Genomic DNA, 19,710 nt, shown 5'->3' with positions numbered 1-19,710 from the left:
TCATATATGTCATAAAAATTTTCTTCATGTTATTTACCTAAGATTGTAATGTTAGAATGTTTTCAATGTTAGGTTGAAGCAAATGAGAGAGGATCATAATTTATAGATTTGTTTCTTTTATATGCCAGAACGTGTAATATCTGTTTAAATAATTATTAGATATTTAATTTTAAAAAATTTGACTTACATTCCTGCAGATTTAAGAACCTTTTAAAAATGACAAGAAAGAAGTTAAATGAATACGAAAATGGAGAGTTTAGTGTCTATGGAGACTTAAAAACCAGTCAATTTGAAACGGATATCCAGATTAATAAGCTAAAACACAAGGTAATTTTTAATCAGTTTTGAAACCAAAAAAAAAAATCACTTAATTTTGGAAAATATAAATCAGTGCTTTGAGCAGTGAAATAAAGATTTTTCTTTTAATTTATGGACTTGAAATTAATGAAAAGGATAGCTTTTTACTGCATCATTTGTCTATAAAATGGCATACTGTTGATTCTCTTATGTCCTGAAGCCTGGCTAGTGATCTAATGGCAGTACACCATCACCTGATCCAAAATCTCTACTACCAAATCAATTCTTTTGGTAACAGCTTTATTGAGATTTAATTAACATATCATGCAATTCACACATTTAAAGTGTACAATTCAGTGACTTTTAGTACATTCACTGGATTATGCAGTCATAACCACAGTCAATTTTAGAACATTTTCATCACCCTAAAAAGAAACTCCACATTCTTTAATCGTCATCCACCAATTTTTCCTTCCTTGCTCAGTCCTAGGGAACCACCAGTCTACTTTGTTTCTATAGATTTGCCAACTCTGGATACTCAAATCGATTGAATCACCATATCTGGTCTTTTGTGACTGGCTTCCTTCTCTTAGCATAATGTTTTCAAGGTTCATCTGTGTTACAGCATGTATCAGTGCTTAATTTCTTCTTATTGCTAAGTAATATTGCGTTGTATGGATATACCAAACATTTTATCTATCCACTCATCAGCTGATGGACCTTTGCATTTTTTCCAGTTTTTGGCTATTGTTAGTAATGCTGCTATGAACTTTCATGTACAAGTTTTTGTGTCTGTGTATGTTTTCATTTCTCTTTTTTTGTTTTTTTTTTTTTTTTTTTTTTTGAGACAGAGTCTCACTCTGTTGCCCAGGGTAGAATGAGTGCCGTGGCCTCAGCCTAGCTCACAGCAACCTCAAACTCCTGGGCTTAAGCGATCCTTCTGCCTCAGCCTCCCGAGTAGCTGGGACTACAGGCATGCGCCACCATGCCCGGCTAATTTTTCTATATATATTTTTAGCTGTCCATATAATTTCTTTCTATTTTTAGTAGAGACGGGGTCTCACTCTTGCTCAGGCTGGTCTTGAACTCCTGAGCTCCAACGATCCGCCCGCCTCGGCCTCCCAGAGTGCTAGGATTACAGGCGTGAGCCACCGCGCCCGGCCTCTTTTTTTTTTTTTTTTTTTTTGAGACGGAGTCTCGCTCTGTTGCCCAGGTGAGAGTGAGTGCCGTGGCATCAGCCTAGCTCACAGCAACATCAAACTCCTGGGCTTAAGTGATCCTCCTGCCTCAGCCTCCCAAGTAGCTGGGACTACCAGCATGCGCCACCATGCCTGGCTAATTTTTTCTATATATATTTTTAGTTGGCCAGATAATTTATTTCTATTTTTAGTAGAGACGGGGTCTCACTCTTGCTTAGGCTGGTCTCGAACTCCTGACCTCAAGCGATCCACCTGCCTCGGCCCCCCAGAGTGCTAGGATTACAGGCGTGAGCCACCGTGCCCGGCCTTCATTTCTCTTAGGTATATACTTATGAATGGAATAGCTGGGTCATATGGTAACTCTATGCTTAACCTTATGAGGAGCTGCCAGTCTGTTTTCTAAAGTGGGTACATCCTTTTACATTTGCATCAGCATTGTATGAGGGTTCTGATTTCTCTACATCCTTGCCAACTCTTATTCTCCATCTTTTTGACTGAAGAAAGATTCCATCCTAGTGGTATGAAGTGGTACCTCATTGTGGTTTTGATTTCCATTTGCCTAATGATTAATGACTTTAAGCATGTTTTCGTGTGCTTATTAGCTGTTTGTATATCTTCTTTGGAGAAATGTGTATTCAGACCCTTTGCCCACCTTTGTATCAGATTATTATTTTGTTGTTGTTGTTGAGTTGCTTGAGTTCCTTGTATATTCTGGATATTAGTCCCTTTTCATATGAATAGTTTGCATATATTTTCTCCAGTTATACAGGTTGTCTCTTTACTCTGTTGATGTTTCCTTTGCTGTGCAGAGATTTTTTAGTTTAATATAGTCCCATTTGTCTATTTTTGTTTTTTTGCCTGTGCCTTTGAAGAGTTAGCCATAAAGTCTTTGCCTAGAACAATGTCCTGAAGCATTTCCCCTGTGTTTTCTTCTAGTAGTTTTATAGTTTTAGGTGTTAGGTCTAAATCTTTAATCCATTTTAAGTTTGATTTTTGTATATGTTGGTAGATAGAGGTCTAGTTTCATTTTTCTGCACATGCATATCCAGTTTTCCCAGCACTGTTTATGGAAGAGGATATCCCCAGTGTATGTTCTTGGCACCTTTGTTGAAAATCAGTTGGCCATAAATACATGGATTCATTTCTGGGTTCTCTATTCTGTTTGGTATGTGTTTTTGTACCAATACCATGCTGTTTTGATTACTATAGCTTTGTAGTATATTTTAAAGTTAGGTAGTGTGATGCCTCCAATTTTGTTCTTTTTGCTCAGGATTACTTTGGCTCTGCAGGGTCTTTTTGGTTCCATATGAATTTCATGTTTTTTTTTTTCTTCTGTGAAGAATGTCATTGGTATTTTGATAGGGATTGCATTGAATCTGTAGATTGTTTTGAGTAGTATTTTAACAATATTAATTTTTTCAATCCATGAGCATGAAATGCCTTTCCATTTTTTTGTGTACTCTTCAGTTTCTTTCATCAGTGTTTTGTAGGTTTTTTTTTTTTTATTGTAGAAGTCTTTCAGTGTAATATTAGGTGTGGGTTTGTCATATATGGCCTTTATTGTGTTGAGGAATGTTCCTTCTATGCCTAATTTGTTGAGCTTTTACCAAGGATGTTGAGTTATATCAAATACTTTTTCGGCATCTGTTGAGATAATCGTATGGTTTTTGTCCTTCATTCTGTTGATGTGATGTATTACATTTATTGAATTGCATATGTTGAACCATCCTTGATCTCTGAGATAAATTCTTAGGTTTCTGCACCTATGTTTATTGGGGATATTGGTCTTTAGTTTTCTTTTTTTGACACGTCTTTGTCTGGTTTTGGTATCAGGGTGATGCTGTCCTTGTAGAACAAATTAGGAAGAATTACATCCTCTTCAATTTTTTGGAATGGTTTGAGAAGAACTGGTGTTTGGTTCTTCTTTAAAAGTTTGATAGAATTCAGCAGTGAAGCTATCTGGTCCTGAGCTTTTCTTTGTTGGGAAAGTTTTTATTAGTGATTCATTCTCAGTAATTCTCTATTATTGGTCTGCTTATGTTGTCTATTTTTTTGTTGTTGTTCAGTCTTAAGAGGTTATATATGTCTAAGAATTTATCCATTTCCTCTAGATTTTCCAATTTCTTGGTATATAGTTGTTCATCATAGTTTCTAATGATACCTCATATTTCTGTGGTATCAGTTGTAGTATCTCCTTTTTTGGTTTTGATTTTATTTATTTGGCCTTCTCTCTGTTTCTTGTTTAGTCTAGTTAGTGGCTTATCAGTTTTGCTTATCTTTTCAAAAACCAACTTTTAATTGATCTTTTGTATTTTTTTAGTCTCCCTTTTTTTTTAGTTCTGCTCTGATCTTCATTATTTGTTTCCTTCTGCTAGTTTTGAGTTTGATTTATTCTTGCTTTTTGGTTCCTTTAAGTGCATTTCATTGTTAGGTTGTTTATTTGAAGGTTGGGTTTGTTAGTTTTTTTTATTATTATTTGAAGTCTGCCAACTTTTTTTATGTAGGTATTTGTTGCTATAAATTTTCCTCTTAGCACTGCTTTTTTGTATCCCATAGATTTTGGTATGTTGTTTATCTATTTTCATTTGTTTTAGGAAATTTTTTTATTTTCTTCTTAATTCTTCATTGACCCATTCATTGGTCATTCAGGAGCATGTTGTCTAATTTCCATGCATTTGTACAGTTTGCAAAATTCTTCTTGTTATTGATTTCTAGTTTTATCCATTGTGGTCTGAGAAGATACTTGATATGATTTTTATTTTTAAAAACTTTTTGAGGCTTGTTTTGTGTCCTAATGTATGATCTGCTCTGGAGAATGTTCTGTGTGCTAATGGAAGAATATGTATACTGCACCTGTTTGAAGAAATGTTCTTTAAGTGTCTGTTAGATCCATTTGGTCTATAGTGCAGATTAATTTTTGATGTTTCTTTGTTGGTTTTCTGTGTAGATGATCTGTCCAACACTGAAAGTGGGGTGCCCAAGTCCCAGCTATTACTGTGTTAGGGTCTATCTCTATAGCTCTAATAATATTTGTTTTATATATCTTGGTGCTCAGTTGTTGGGTGTATGTACATTTACAATTGTTATATCCTCTTGCTGAATTGATCCCATTTACATTCAAGGTTGTTATTGATAGGTAAGGACTTATTCCTGTCATTTTTTAATTGTTTTCTGATTGTTTTTTGTATCCTGTGTTCCTTCATTCCTTTTACTGTTTACCTTTATAATTTGGGGGCTTTCTGTAGTGAAAATGTATGATTAGTTTTTCTTTCTCAATTATATATCTGCTCTATCTGTGAGTTTTATATTTTTGTATATTTTCATGGTGGTAGATATCATCCTTTTGCTTTCAGATTTAGGACTCACTTAAGCCTTTTTTGTGTGGTCAGTCTGGTGGTAATAAGTTTTTGCTTATCTAGGAAAGACTTTATTTCTTCTTCATTTTTGAAGAATAGCTTTGCTGGGTATAGTATTCTTGATCAGAAGTCTTTTTCTTTCAACACTTTGAATATATCATTCCATTCTCTCTTGGCCTGTAAGGTTTCTGCTAAGAAATCTGTTAGTCTGATGTAGATTCCCTTATATGTGACTTGACTCTTTTTGAGTTTTTTTTAGAAATCTCTCTTTGTCTTTGACTTTTGATGGTTTGAGTATACTTTGGTTTGGAGAAGACCTTTTTGTATTGAATCTATTTGGGGATCTTGGACCTTCTTGTATCTGGATGTTCATATCTCTCAAAAGACTTGGAAATTTTTCAGCTATTATTTCATTAAATAGGTTTACTATGCCTTTTCCCATCTCTTCTCCTTCTGGAACCTTCCAGAATTCAATTATTTGCTTGCTTGATGGTATCCCATAGGTCACATAGGCTTCCTTCATTCTTTTTTATTATTTTTTAATTATGTTTGAGTAGGTTATTTCAAGAGACCTGCCTTCAAGTTCTGAAATTCTTTCTTCTGCTTGGTCTAGTCTTTTTGAAGTTCTTGATTGCATTTTTTATTTCATTCCTTGAGTTTTCAATTCCAAGATTTCTGTTTGATTCATTTTTATGCTTTGTATCTGATCATTGAATTTCTTACTAAGATCATGAATTCTTTTCCTGGTTTCTTTGTAATATCTTTTTGTGTTCTTTTGTATCTTGCTATGTTTCCTTAAAATCATTATTTTGAATTCTTTTGCAAGCATTTCATAGATTTCCTTTGGGATGTTATTGCAGAATTAATTTGTTGCTTTAGAGATGTCATGTTTCTTTGCTGTTTCCTCTTTTTTGTGACCTTTTGTTGATATCTGCACATCTGGTGTAACAGTCACTTCCTCCAATTTTAGGGATTTGCTTTTACAGGGAAAGACTTTTTCCTATAGAAATATCTATATTGTTGGTTGGGTAAGCTGCTTTGGCTTTGATTCTGGGTGGATGCAGTAGTATAGTCTCCATATGATTTTTTCGCCTATAATCAACATTAGCAGTGTCTGTGAGTTCCTCAGTGACTTTGGGTGTGGTTGTTAGTGGAGGCTGTGCCAGGGCTTTGATGGCAGTGGGGAAGCCATGCAGGCTAGTCTTCAGGAACTTGGATGATTCGTGCAGGTACTAGTGATGGTGGCAGCTGGCTTGGCATGTAGGCCCTTGGGTCCTTGGGCAGTATATGTGGGCACTGACATTGGTGGCATGGTGCCTGGGCAGGCTGCTCCTTGGTCTTCCATATTGTGTGTGCTGGCACCAGTTGTGGCAGCAGTGGGCTAGTCCTGTGGCCCCCAGATGGCATTTGTGGACAGGTGGTAATGGTAGCAGTAGTGGGCCAGCCCTTTGGCTCCCGGGTAGCGTGTGCAGTGTGTTGGTGGTGTACTGGCCGAGCCAGTCCCTAGGCCCTTGTATAGTGTGCTTAGGTGGGTCCCAGTGGTGGTGGCCCGGGCTTGCCTATCTTCAGGCCCTCTGTGGGCATATGTGGGAGCCCTCAGCAGTGGTCAGTGGTGCAGCCCTGTCTTCGGCCCCTAGATGGTGCATGTGGGTGCCTGCAGGCAGTGGGACTCTCCTCAGGCCCTTGAACAGTGCGTGTGGGCAGTAGCGGCAGCAGGTAGAGTGGGCTGATCCTCAGAGCTCCAGACCATGGATGCTGGTGGCAGTGGTGGCAGATAGGGTGGGCCTGTTTTCAGATCAGAAGGTGCTTGGGCCTGGATGCAGTGGGCTGATACTCAGAGCCCTGGACAGTGTGTTGGGGCACTGGTGGCTGCAGTGGCAGGTGGCATGGGCCTGTCTTCTGGCCCCTGTATGGTGTACCTGGGCACCAACAGTGGCAGGTTGGGTGGGGCAATCCTCAGGCCCCCTCAAGGCATGCACAAGTATGCAGTGGCCACTCTGTTGGAGAGAGCAGGTTTGCTGTCGGTGGCAGTGGTCTTGGTCAGGTGACTCCTGACCAAGGCTCAGGGGATCATGTGCTTAGGCTCCTTCATCTTGGGAGCAGTCTCCCTGGTGGGCTGGACTGCCTGTTCCCAGGGATATAGTGTGCTGCGTGGGGTAGAGTGCTAGGAATCCAGCCGCACCACTGGTCCAGCTGATGTCACAATGCTGCACCCTCTAGGTAGATGGCGGGTGCAGGGGATGTCAGCAGGGCTCCAGGGATGTGGAGATGTAGAGGCTGTTGGGCCTCAGTACAGGATGTAGTCTGGTGGGTGCTGGCTCTTCTAATGGCACCATGACGCAGCTCCCTCCCTGGACCAATACAGTTACGTGGGGTCCAGGCAGTTCCCTGTACTAGGCTCAGGGCATATGAGGAGTGGGCTAGGATTGCAGGTGTCTGTGGTGGGAATGTGGACCATACAGGGGCCAGAAGACAGGCCCATGCCACCGCCAGTGCCCCCACACACTGTCCAGGGCTCTGGGGAACTCTTGCCTGCCTTTTCCTCGTAATGGAGCATCTGTCCTGACTCTAAGCTGACCCTGGCTGAGCCGGCTGCTTTGCTTCCCTTTCCTTCTGTGCCTCAGAGCGTCCCTGTCACTTTCCTGCTGAATTTAAGTGATCGCTCTTAGATGCTTTATTCAAGGTGTAGTTATCTACTCGCTGTTTTGGTCCTTCTTTGTGGAGGAGGTGAGTGAGGTGCCACCAGTCAATGATCTTGATGACATTTCTACATATGGGATGAATTATAAAGAATATGCAAATATATTTTAACCAGCACAATCTACACTTAGGCTACACTTTTTTAAATATTCCTCCCACTTGAAAAATACACTCATTCCCACCCAATACCCCAATACCTCAGTTGTTATGGCATCAGACTCAGGCTTGAAGTGTGGGATCTTGCCATCTTTCTCAGGTCTAGGTGGGGATGGCATACCTGGGTTGTGGTTTCTCGAGTATAGGCCCTTGAATACAATTCCTTTTAATATAAGACTTAAGAACTAAAGGGCCAAGTTGCCTACCACCCACGCACCCAGCAGTCTCCTGACCTGCCGAAGACTCTCACACTGAACAGAGGGAAAATGGGAGGCGCACAGGAGGCACTAACCCTTAGCACTTCTGAAACACAGCCTGATGCCTGCCTCCACTGCTTTGATTACCACTTAGTCCCAGACGTGGGAATGACTCTCCGCCGCTCTTCGCCACATCCTCTGGGCACTTTGTTCTGTCTGTTCATGAGCAGTGGCCTGTGTTCGCAGCTAAGTAGCTTTCTCAACCTGCTTCCTTCCTGTGGAACTTCTAAGGTCCAAAGGCCTCTTTTCGTTTTTACTGTTTTAGTCCAAGCTAGCGAGCAGTGTTATTGCTACTGCAATTCTCTTATAAACTTTGAGTCTCCTGTGAATTTTACTGGGGTTTATGCCATTAGAAAAGCCCCTTTCAGAAATCTTTTGGAGATGAGCTCTTCCTGTGAAGCTGTATTAGGACAGTGCCTTTAAGATTCTTATACCAGGGCCAGGCGCAGTGGCTCATACCTGGAATCCCAGCACTTTGGGAGGCCGAGGCAGGAGGATTGCTTGAGGCCAGGAGTTTGAGACCAGCCCAGGAAACATAGCGAGACACTGCCTCTACAAAAAATAAGAAAAATTAGTAGAGCATGGTGGCACATGGCTGTAGTCCCAGCTACTCTGGATGCTGAGGCAGGAGGATCACTTCAGCTCAGGAGTTTGAGGCCACAGTGAGCTATGATCACGCCACTGCACTCTAGCCTGGGTGACTGAGTGAGTCTCTGTCTGTAAAAAAAATTTAAAGATAACAAAATAAAAATAAATGATACATTTACACAATGGTATAGTAAAATCTAATGTGGTTATTAAAAAGTATGAGACACTCCAGCACATCAGTTTACATATAAATTATAAATGATAAACAGGGAACACTAACAACAACAAAGAATAATCAGCCTGGGCAACATAGCAAGACCCCATCTCTATCAAAAAAGATTTAATTTAATTTCAAAAAGACTCTTATACCCTTAAAAACCCTTAAGGGAATTTGAGGCACCATGGTAAATCTTTGTGAGGTCTTAACAAAGGATTTTACAGTCATGGTCTTGGCTTCCTCTTTAGAGCATATTTTCTTGGCAGCACCCTGAATTTGATTTTTTCCCAGAGGCCATTGATTTTAGTAATACAGATGCTCCTCAACTTACAGTGGGGTTACATCCTGATAAACCATCGTAGGTGAAAATGTCAGAAGTTGGAAGTATGTTTTCAACTTACGATATTTTCAGTTTATGATGGGCTTGTCCAGACTTAACCCCTTTGTAAGTCAAGGAGTGTGCTCAGCATTTGTGGCTTTTGTGCCATTGTAAAGTTGAAAAGTTGTTATGTTGGGGACCACCTGCATTTGGTAGTTTGACATGAGGAAGCTACAAACGGGAAACATATTTGAAACCAGGAAGTCCTGCTTCCTTTATATTTAATACTCTTTCTTGAGCTTATCTTTCACATTGCCTTTGTCTTCAGCGGCTACGTAGCAGCCATGCCCTTTCCTCCAGTATCATTTTCACTTTCATGAAATTTCAGTATCATTTTCTGGCCTTGAGACTCCTCCTGTTGGCATCTTCAAGGGCCATCAGGCTTTTAGTAACAGTCTCTTTGAAGCCCTTTTGATTTTCATTGTTTTTTTTTTTTTTTTTTTTTTAAACAGAGTCTTGCTCTGTTGTCCTGGGAAGAGTGCAGTTGTGTCATCATAGCTCACTGCAACCTCAAACACCTGGGCTCAAGTGATCCTCCTGCCTCAGCCTCCCAAGTAGCTGGACTACAGAGGCACAACACAACGACCAGCTAATTTTTCAATTTTTAGTAGACACGAGGTATCACTTGTGCTCAGGCTGTTCTTGAACTCCTGAGCTCAAGCAATCCTCCTTAAATCTAGATAGGTTAAATTATATCATTTGTTACTAAATCTACCTACACATGAGAATTAGCTAGAGAAATTTTTGAAATATAGATTCCTAGATTTAACCCCAAGATATTTTGATTCGGTAGGGCAGGGCCTGAGAATATAAGGTTTAGGGCTCTCTGGGTGACTCTAATGTAGAATAATGATCTGTGGGATTCCTTCTACATCCAAGTTCTATTGTTTGTTGATATCTTTCGTATTTTAGTTTTCTGATCTCAAGAACTCAAACTATCCCTAATACCTAGATAACAATTGTTAAATGCTTAGCAAAGTAAACCTCACATCAGAATGATGGAGACATCCAATTAAATTAGAGCTTATTTTTTTTTATACATTAAAAGTACTATTTCAAATTCATAGTAGAAATAGGACTGCTTTTAGTTCTAACAACTTATATGCCTTCAAAATAGAACAATTAATCATAATTGATGCAATACGTAAGGTTAAAAAAGATATGCCAAATCAAACAAAACTGGCCACAGTTTATTTTTACTATTCCATTTGATTATACACTATTACTGATGGGTAAAATTTTTTCAGTCACCAGGTTTATAAAATAACGGTTTAGCACTGGATGTCAGCAAAATGGCAGAGTTTTGCAAGCTCTTGTCCTCTCACAGAAACATCAAAAAACAAGTAGAAAACATCAGAACCAATTTTATGAACTCTGGAAAACAATGAAAAGTTACAGCAACCAAGTGAGTAATGAATCCAAAAAAAGGCACTCCAAGACAGGTTTTGTAGTAATTTTACGTGCCCTTCCTCCCTCCCTCCCTGGTGCGCTGGCAGTCTTGTTATAGACCTGTTGAGATTTTCTATCTCATCTTAAGCCAGTTTAGGTCATTGGTGTGTTTGTAGGAATTTGTGCATTTCATCTAGGTTATCCAATTTGTTGGCATATAGTTATTCATAGTATTTTCTTATAATCTTTTCTATTTCTAGTAGTAGAATAGTCAGTAGTAATATCTCCACTTTCATATCCGATTAGTCATTTGTGTCTTCTATGTTTTTTTCCTTTGTCATCATAGATAAAATTTTGTCAATTTTGTTGATTGTTTTAAAGAACCAACTTTTGGTATTATTGTCTATGTTATTTTTATATTTTATATTTTGTCTATCTCTGTTCTAATCTTTAATGTTTCCTTCCTTCTTGCAATGGTCTGAACGTTGGTGTCCTCCCAAGATTCCTGTGTTGAAACGTAACCCCCAGTGTGACAGTATTAAGAGCTGGCAAACATCATAACCAACCAGAATTAACCACCTTCAGATAGATGCCTGGGGCAAAAGATTACAACCCAAATGTACAAAAGACTATCTAAGGCAAAAGATGGGGAGCGCTTCTCTGGCAATTTAAGACATTGAAAAGCAACCATGTATGCTGGGGAATTTGGAAAGTCACAGGAAACAGTAACTAACACTAATCCTTCTCAAACTCTTCCAAAAAATTGAAGAGGAGGGAACACTTCCTAACTAATTTTATGAGACCATCGTTACACCAATACCAATATCAAAGACACCACAAGAAAACTATAAACTAATATCTCTTATGAATATAGATGCAAACGTCCTCAACAAATACCAGCAAACCCAATCCAATAGCATATTAAAAGGATTGTATACCATAGCCAAGTGGCATTTATCCCCGAAACACAACAGGGAAAATCCTGTGTTTCAACAGGGGAAAATCAATCAATACCACACTAACAGAACAAAGGACAACAAATAACCACATGACCATTTCAATAGATGCTGAAAAGACACTTGACAAAATCCAATGCTCTTTCATGATAAAAAACACTCAAAAACTAGAGATACAAGGGAAATTCCTCAAAATGATAAGGGCATTTATGAAAATCATGGAATCATCATCATACTCGAGTGAAAGACAGAAAGCTTTTCCCTTAAGATCAGAAACAAGACAAAGATGCCTACTTTAACCAGTGATATTCAACATTATACTGAAAGTTCCAGCCAGAGCAATTAGATAAGAAATAGAAACAAAAGGCATTTAAATTTGAAAGGAAGAAATATATCACTATCCCTTTTCACAGATTACGTGGTCCTATATATGAAAATTCCAAAAAATCCACAAGAAAACTACCAGATTTAATAAACAAATTCAGCAAAGCTACAGGATGCAGGACCAACACACAAAAATCAGTTGTGTTTCTATAGGTGTGCAGTGAACAACCCAAAAAGGAAAGAAAGCAATTCCATTTAAATAGCTCTAAAAGAATAAAATATCCAGTAATGAATTTAACCAACCTGGTGAAAGACTTGCACACTGAAAACTACCAAACATTGGTAAAAGAAACTAAAGAAGACCTAAATAAATGGAAAGATGCTTAGTTCATGGGTATAAAGACTCAATATTGCTAAAATGCCCAGTCCTACTCAAAACACTCCACAGATTTGACACGATCCCTGTCAACAACCATTTCTTCCCCCCAGAAATAGGGAAGCCAACCCTTAAATTCACATGGCATTGCAAGGAGTCCTGGATGACCAAAACAACTTTGAGAAAGAAAAACAAAGTTGGAAGACTCAGTATTATGCAGCCATAAAAAGGAATGAAGTTCTGATACATGCTACAAGGCCTTGAAAACATTACGCTAAGTGAAATAAGCCAGTCACAAAAAGACAAATGTATTACTCTACTTACATGAAATCTTTAGACTAGGCAGATTCATAGAGAAGTAGATTAAAGGTTAACTGGGACTGGAGGGGAGAGGGCCTTGGGGAGTTATTGTGACATGGTTACAGAGTTTCTGTTTGGGGTGATGGAAAATATTTAGAAACTCTTGTGATGGCTGTACAGCAGCGTGGATGTAATTAGTGTCACCGAACTGTATACTTCAGAATGGCTATAATGGCATATTTTATGTTATATATATTTTACCACAATATTTCTTACAAAGTATGAGATTAAAAAATTAGTCAAATCATTTTACCTGTAGCATGATGCGATTGAAAACAGTATGATTAGAATGTATGCGAAGTGAAACAAAGGCATCACTGTCTTAGAAGTTGCCGCAAATTCCAGTTGTCTAGAAAGTGATGTAAAGTGGACCACCTGCCACAAAAATATACTCAGGTAAATAACTTACAATTCCAGTATTCATGTGTGAATTACAAAACACATTGAAACACTTTATCTTATTGAAACATGTTAAAATTCAGTAAGAGATCAAAATACATGGATTATGATTTTAGAATAGAGAAGATAATGTAAATATGCTTCTTCCCACAAATGTATGGTGTACTTTCCAAAGTTTCTTTCAAAATCCAAAGTTTAAAACTCCTGAATATATAGAATCTGAATTTTATACAAAACTGTGAAATCTTGTCCTCATTAATAAACTGTAGAAAGGGTAGCTTTCTCTAAATTTTTATTACGTTGGTATCTTTTACTGTTTTAGTTGCATAAATATCATTTCAAGACGGCCTGGTCTTCAAAGGCTCTTAACAGAAGCCATCTCACCTCTGCCAGGCATGTTTATAAGTATTAGTTGAGTCGTAGACCCAACAATTACTCAACATCTAGTATGTTCCTCACACTAAGCTAGGTGCGCTCTCTACAGCTCACTGGAAAAATGCTGAGCTAGTTACCTTCCTAACCATGGCACTTTTACTTAAAAGTTGTTTTTCGTCCCAATGAACTCCAAACAAGTTTTAGGGGACTCTCCCAAACCAGTGAAGACTAACTAAAAGTAAGAATTTCAAAGTACTGGAATTTGATTAGAAATCCAAACTCCCAAATTAAATGTGAAGCTCAATGTCCGTACCGCACAGATCTACCTGGTGGATATAGGATGTGTGTTATGGACTAGAATGTTACCAGGGATTTATGATTTGTGGCATCCTTTGGTGCTAATTTAAGAAAGTTGGATTAAGTACCAAATACAGTAGAGAACACCCAGCTTTGAGGCAAGGACCCTATCACATAGTCAGGGAGTGCCATTGTTAGTGTTGTCAGAGCAAGTCTTCCTCATCCCTCCCATCTCCGGGCCTCCCTGTAAACTCTAACCGCCAGGTACCTTGATTTTCTTTAAGTTCAGACGGTTCTTAGTGTTGCTGAATTGGTTCAGGAAACAAGTCAGCCACTGCCTGCTCCGCAGCTTGTCCTCCAGTCGCTCGGTCTTCAGGTAGTACAGCAGCCGCAGGGCTTTGGTCCCCAGGAGCAACCGGTTCCTTCCCATCCTCTTCCCCAGGGTGTTTCCTCCGAAGAAGCCGGTCAGGTAGATGGGGTGGCCTTCGTGGTGGAAGATGGGGAAGGTTACGTTTCTCAGGTCGAGCCTCCTGTTCTTCTGCCAGGTGTACAGGAGCAGGTTGGGGGGCACGCAGAGGTCCTTGTACTTGGCGCACACCTGCGTGTACGGGATCTGGGTGCCGTTAACCTGTCCCACAGACAGAGACTGCACCGCGTCATCCAGTCTACCCACTTCCGTAAAGGTGTCTTCCTCCAGCAGCGAGTTGGCCGTGCCGACCACCAGGATGGAGGCGAAACTGGCCTCGGCGCTCCTCCTGGCGGCGGAGAAGTGGTAGGAGTCGTTGGTGGTGAAGTGAGCCTGCATGGAGCACCGCTCGGCCTTGGCGGGGCCCCTGATCGGGGTGTACTGCTCCTCGAGGTCTTCCTTTTCGTCCCGGGCAGGTAGAGCAGGCCGCTGCAGAGCGCCACCGTCAGCAGCACGGGCACCAGCAGGAAGAGCCAGGGGTGCTCGCCCACCGCCCAGCCCAGCCGCCAGAAGGCGCGGGACAGCGGCGCCGGCCCGTGGCCCGGGGCGTCTGGATTTCCGGCTCCCCCCGGGACAGGTCTCTCGTCCCCGACTCCCGCGACGGCTCGTCCTGCAGCGTCGGCTGGTTCTCCAGCTTGATCCACGGTCGTTGCTCCGAGGCCTGCCCCGAAGGCGAGCTCTCTGGCCATTCCTGTCCCTGAGCCGACGGCTCCCGGGACGCGGGGCTTGCCGCCTCCAGTGCCTCTGATTCGTGCTCGGGGTCAGGCCCCACCGCCACCTCCCGCCCGCTCTCTTCGGCGCCACCTGGGAGCGACTGAGCCTCATTTCCGGGAAGCACAGGTGACCTTCTCACTGGGGCCAGTGGGAGGAAAAGTAACTGGTGGCCAAAGCTGCCAATCGCCACGCACCCAACGGTTTCCTGGAGATTCCAAGGAAGTCTGTTTTAGCCGGGGCTGCTCGTGCCGAGTCCCGAGGCATCATTGGGGAGCACGTGGTTTGACCTGTCGCCTGACACCATCCCTGGGGCTTCAGTGGAAGACGTAACTGCTGGACCAAAAACCTCAGGGAGTCCCACCCGCATGCCAGCAGCAGTTTAGTCCCTGCCACTAGGAGATGAAAGCTGTTGGAGTGTGCCTAGACCCAGAGTGACCTTAAGCTTTGGGATGGGGGCGGTCAGTGAGGTGCTGACGGAGGGCAGGTTTGCAAGTGAGCAGCCCAAATCAAAAAATTTAAACCAAAGAAATGGAAAGTGTGTGGCTCTCATGACCAAGTTAATTTAGCACACAACTGAAATGGACAGAGAAACGATGAAGTGCAAAACCACCAGATAAACCTGTATTTGCTTCGGAATCACAATGGCAGAAGGATGTTCTTCCTGGGGAGGAATCAGTCAAGATGGTGTGGATTTAGGTCTGGGCAAAGATTGTGTGGCTTCCTTAGAGGAGCTGTTATGCTGTTAATTGTTTGTGAATTAATGAGAATAAAGTGATTTTCTTCCAGAAAAATTAAACAAAAGGATATATATGAAGGGCAGAAGGGGGAGCAGGAGTGACTCCATGACAGGCTGAATCTCCTGACACAGGCCTAAGTTTCGGTTTCCCCAAGACGGGTGGGCTTAAGTCACGAGTTCCTGGGATGGGTCCTCCTCTTCCCGCCCAATGACTCTGCAAAACAGCTGGAAAAGTATTGGGACGTGGAGCACCTTGGAGCCAACCAATCAGGAGACAACTCGATCAAGCCACCTTTGAAGGAGCAAATGAACTAAGGGGGGAGGGGGAATGGTGTGCACAGCGTATGTAACCTACTGAAAAGCATAAAAGCTTAGTTTTTACCCCAGGGCGGGGTCCTAGTTCGTAAAGAGACCACTGCGTTGGTGCTCTGGGACTTGGACCCTGGCTCGAGCCAGCCAATAAACTCCTTTGCCTTTTGCAGCCTTGGTCTCTGCCACTCTGTTCCTGGGGCCGAATGGGGAACCGGTTCTAACACATACGCTACCAAATATAGATTATTTTTTAAAAATAAGTTGTATGTAGTTGACTATAATAGAACCTCCTCTCCCAGGTGAGTGAGCAGATATTTCATTGTTTGAACTAAAAAGCAGTAGAAACTCCTGCAGAAATAACTAGACCGCGTAGACAACTATATTTTATTGGATGTTACTTGTTCTTACAATCTCTGGCTTCTCTTCTAGAGCCTTCTTAATATCGTTCTTGGTTTGTGGCGTGTTGATATCAACTATCATGGTTTAATGTGTACTTGTAAGAAAGCAATTTGAAAGTCAGTGCATTTAGATATTTAAGATCATACCAGAAATGTCAGTCAAAGAATTTTGATTATTTCATTGAGCATGATGTACTGAACTCTACACTAGATGCCATGAGGGTCCCCACTCTTCAGGATTGTGCTCCAGCAAGAGGACAAGACACATACTCGCATGTTTGTTCATTCATTCATCTGCTTAGTCACACATATGTCCAGTCATTCAGCAAATGTTTAATTGAAAAAACTCTCCTTGGTTGGACATCCAATGATGACTATGACACAGCTCCTGTCCTTGAGGAGTTTACAGCTTAGGACAGGAAGCAGATGGAAATAACTATACTCTAAGTTGTGCCCCAAGTGTTGAGAACAGGCCCAAGTGTTAGCATGTGTGAAATTTCTATTTTGACAATATGCGACCTTAATATTCCTGGGCAGAAAGGGCCCTTTATAAAGCACGGCAGTCCTGTAAACGAAGACTTGTCTCAGAAATTTCCGATTAGAATTTCAGCTCTGTGCTTCCCACTCGATGATCTTGAATAAGACACTTAACTGGCCACATCCTAGTTTTCTCATCTACACTTTGAGAACGATAATTCTTCTCCCCCCAGTCTGTCATGAAGACTAAATGAGATATTGCAGATGTGGTTCAGATGTTCCAGGCCTGTGACTACAGAATAAAGTCACATTCACTTTCATATTCCCGTTACATGACTCTGAATCTCCAAAAGTCCCCCCCAAACAGGAAGCCCATCTCTCAGTAACTAAGCCCCGGAGCCTTTGCTCTGGAGTGTTCAGGAATTGTAGGGTGCTTTCTTAACTATAACGTTCAGCTTTGGGTTTTCTGTTCTGTTCCATTGGTCTGTGTCTCTATTTTTGTGCCAAGACCATGCTGTCTTGGTTCCTACAGACTTGTCGTATAGATTGAAGTCTGCTAATGTGATGCCTCCAGTTTTGTTCTTTTTGCTTAAGATGCTTTGGCTATTTGGGCTCTTTTCTGATTCCAAAGTGTAGACTTATTTTTTCTAGATCTTTGAAATATAACAATATGGAAGGAACTGGAGACCATTATCCTAAGTGAAGTATCTAAAGCAGGGGTTCCCAATCTATGTTGAGTTGTATAATTATTTCATTATATATTGCAATGTAATAATAATAGAAATAAAGTACACAATAAATGTAATGTGCTTGAACCATCCCGAAACCACCCCCCCCCCAACCTCCGGTCTTCCATGGAACCAGTCACTGGTACCAAAAAGTTTGGGGACCACTGATCTAAAGAATGGAAAAAGAAACACCGCATGTACTCGCTTTTAAATTGAAACTAACCGATGAGCACACATGTGCATAGAGAGAAGTATAACTCAATGGAAATCAATCGGGGGGAAGGATGGGAGAAAATCTGCCTAATGGGTACAATGAACACTATCTGGGTGATGGACACACTTATAACTCTGACTCAAGCCTTACAAGAGCAATCCTTGAAACCAAAAACATTGGTATCCTCGTAATACTCTGAAATTAAAAAAAAAAAAAAGTCGGCTTTGTAACTCTCGCCTCTCCAGTGAGTTAGAAGAAAGTCTCTGGGCAAGACAGAAGCTTGGGGACATCTTTCCAATATCCCAGAAAGAGGCAGAGCTGGTGCCTTTCCCCCCCTTCCTGTTAATGTGAAGACTGAGGTTCCGGCAGGTTTGGCCACTTGCTCAAGATCACATGCCTAGATTTTGGTGTATTAGGACCTAAAATCCCCAGCCTGGGGTCTTTCTATCATAATGAAATAAGGCAAATGAGTAAAAGAAAAGGAAGAAGAGATTGTGAGGGTCTGGGGTAGGGTAATGGTGATGAGTATTTTTGTTTTGTTTTGCTAAATCAATATGTACCAAATACATTTAATAATCTTTCTTTAATCCATGAATGCAAATAAGACTAGAATATGAATTGGTTGAATCTACATATTCAAATTGCCTCATTCAGTACTGTCACTGCTGGTGGAAAATGAAAATGAAAAGTAGTCAATACATATTTTTTAGAAGTATACATTATTATTTCAATATCACGTTCCATTTCTTTTCTGTGTGATTTTGGTAAACAGAGTTTTGCTTGTTTCTCTGCCAACTAGATTATGTGATCACGGTTTGTGTTACGCAGGAGTGAAACAAGCAAAAAAATCCAAAGAACAAAGAACCCAGGTATTTCATCCAGTCCTAATTTTAAAGCCATTTGTCTTTCCTGATAATGTGTCAGTGTTTTTTCCCCTTTCTCATCTCTCCTAAACCTACACTGTCAGGATAGTCTCCAGAGTCCCTCAGCCCTGTTAAATTGCTGGAGAGAGAGAGAATTGTTTCTTCTGTCTCTGCGCACTCCATAAGGCCAGTATAAATTAAAGGGTTGATAGTTTTTAGTTAAAATACATTCAGGTTTCAATTGGCATGTAAGATTAATAATTATGAACTCTCATTAGTCCTCCCAAACCCCTGTGCCCTTTCCCTCTTATTCTCAGCAGATGACCTTGCTTTTCTCTTTCCTGAAAAAAAAAAGCACAGATGTCGTGTGTGGGGATTTTCTCCCTCTGCTGCCCTGTCTGCAAACGTCTCTTCCCTGTCACCTTGGCACTTTCGCTTTTGTCTCTACTGACCGGATGCCCGTCTTGCACCCAGCCAGTCCTTGGCCCATATCAATTCACATGTCCCACTCTCCCTCCTCTGACCTCTCCCCTTTTGCAGAGAAGCTTCAAAGACAGAGTAATAGATTCATTATGCAGAGGGCCCTGACCCCATCTGCTCAGATATACCCAAAGAGGTCTCTGGATAAGACCACAGTGGGGTGCGATACCTCCCTGTACATCCTGTAGGATTCCAGGTATTTCAGAATCCATCTCCTCAGCATTCCTGGTTTTATTCTTGCTTTTCACAACCAAGAAAACCAACTGGCATTTTGAGAATACTGACGTGGGCAGCAGCTCCTTCCTCTGGTTCACCCCAAATCCTAAACTCTGCACCGAATTCCTTCTTCAGCTCCGTGTCCTGAGATGGGAGCAGCCTGCCGGGCTCTCCTCACCCCCAGTCCCACTGAAGTTCGCTCTTCCTCTTCCATTTCCTCAGGGCACTCATTTCCCCCTGCCTGTGGAACGGGGGCATCTTCCCTGGTCAAGATTTATGCCGGCCAGGCGCAGTGGCCAGCATTTTGGGAAGCAGAGGTGGGAGGATCACTGGAGGCCAGGAGTTTGAGACCAGCCTGGGCAACATAGCAAGACCTCATCTCTAAAAACAAAAAGACTTAACTGCCAGCACTTCTTCCCCTCCCCCAGAACTGTATCCCCCTGCCTGCAGGACTGTCCCTCTCACTGCTAGTATTGTAGTG

The 19,710-nt window shown here is 41.4% G+C and overlaps 1 long non-coding RNA gene across 1 annotated transcript; it reads left to right on the top strand.

Annotated features, from left to right (window-relative positions):
* The first annotated feature begins 242 nt into the window (after positions 1-242).
* LOC123624860 lies at positions 243-11,821 on the top strand. Its single transcript, XR_006730236.1, has 3 exons — positions 243-327; positions 10,397-10,554; positions 11,040-11,821. It is a non-coding gene; the product is annotated as an uncharacterized LOC123624860 (long non-coding RNA).
* The last annotated feature ends 7,889 nt before the right edge of the window (positions 11,822-19,710 follow it).

Source organism: Lemur catta, chromosome 1, assembly GCF_020740605.2.
Source record: "Lemur catta isolate mLemCat1 chromosome 1, mLemCat1.pri, whole genome shotgun sequence".
Classification (NCBI taxonomy): domain Eukaryota; kingdom Metazoa; phylum Chordata; class Mammalia; order Primates; family Lemuridae; genus Lemur; species Lemur catta.
Note: the sequence above shows the minus strand (reverse complement) of the source record. Positions and strands in the feature narration are given on the sequence as shown.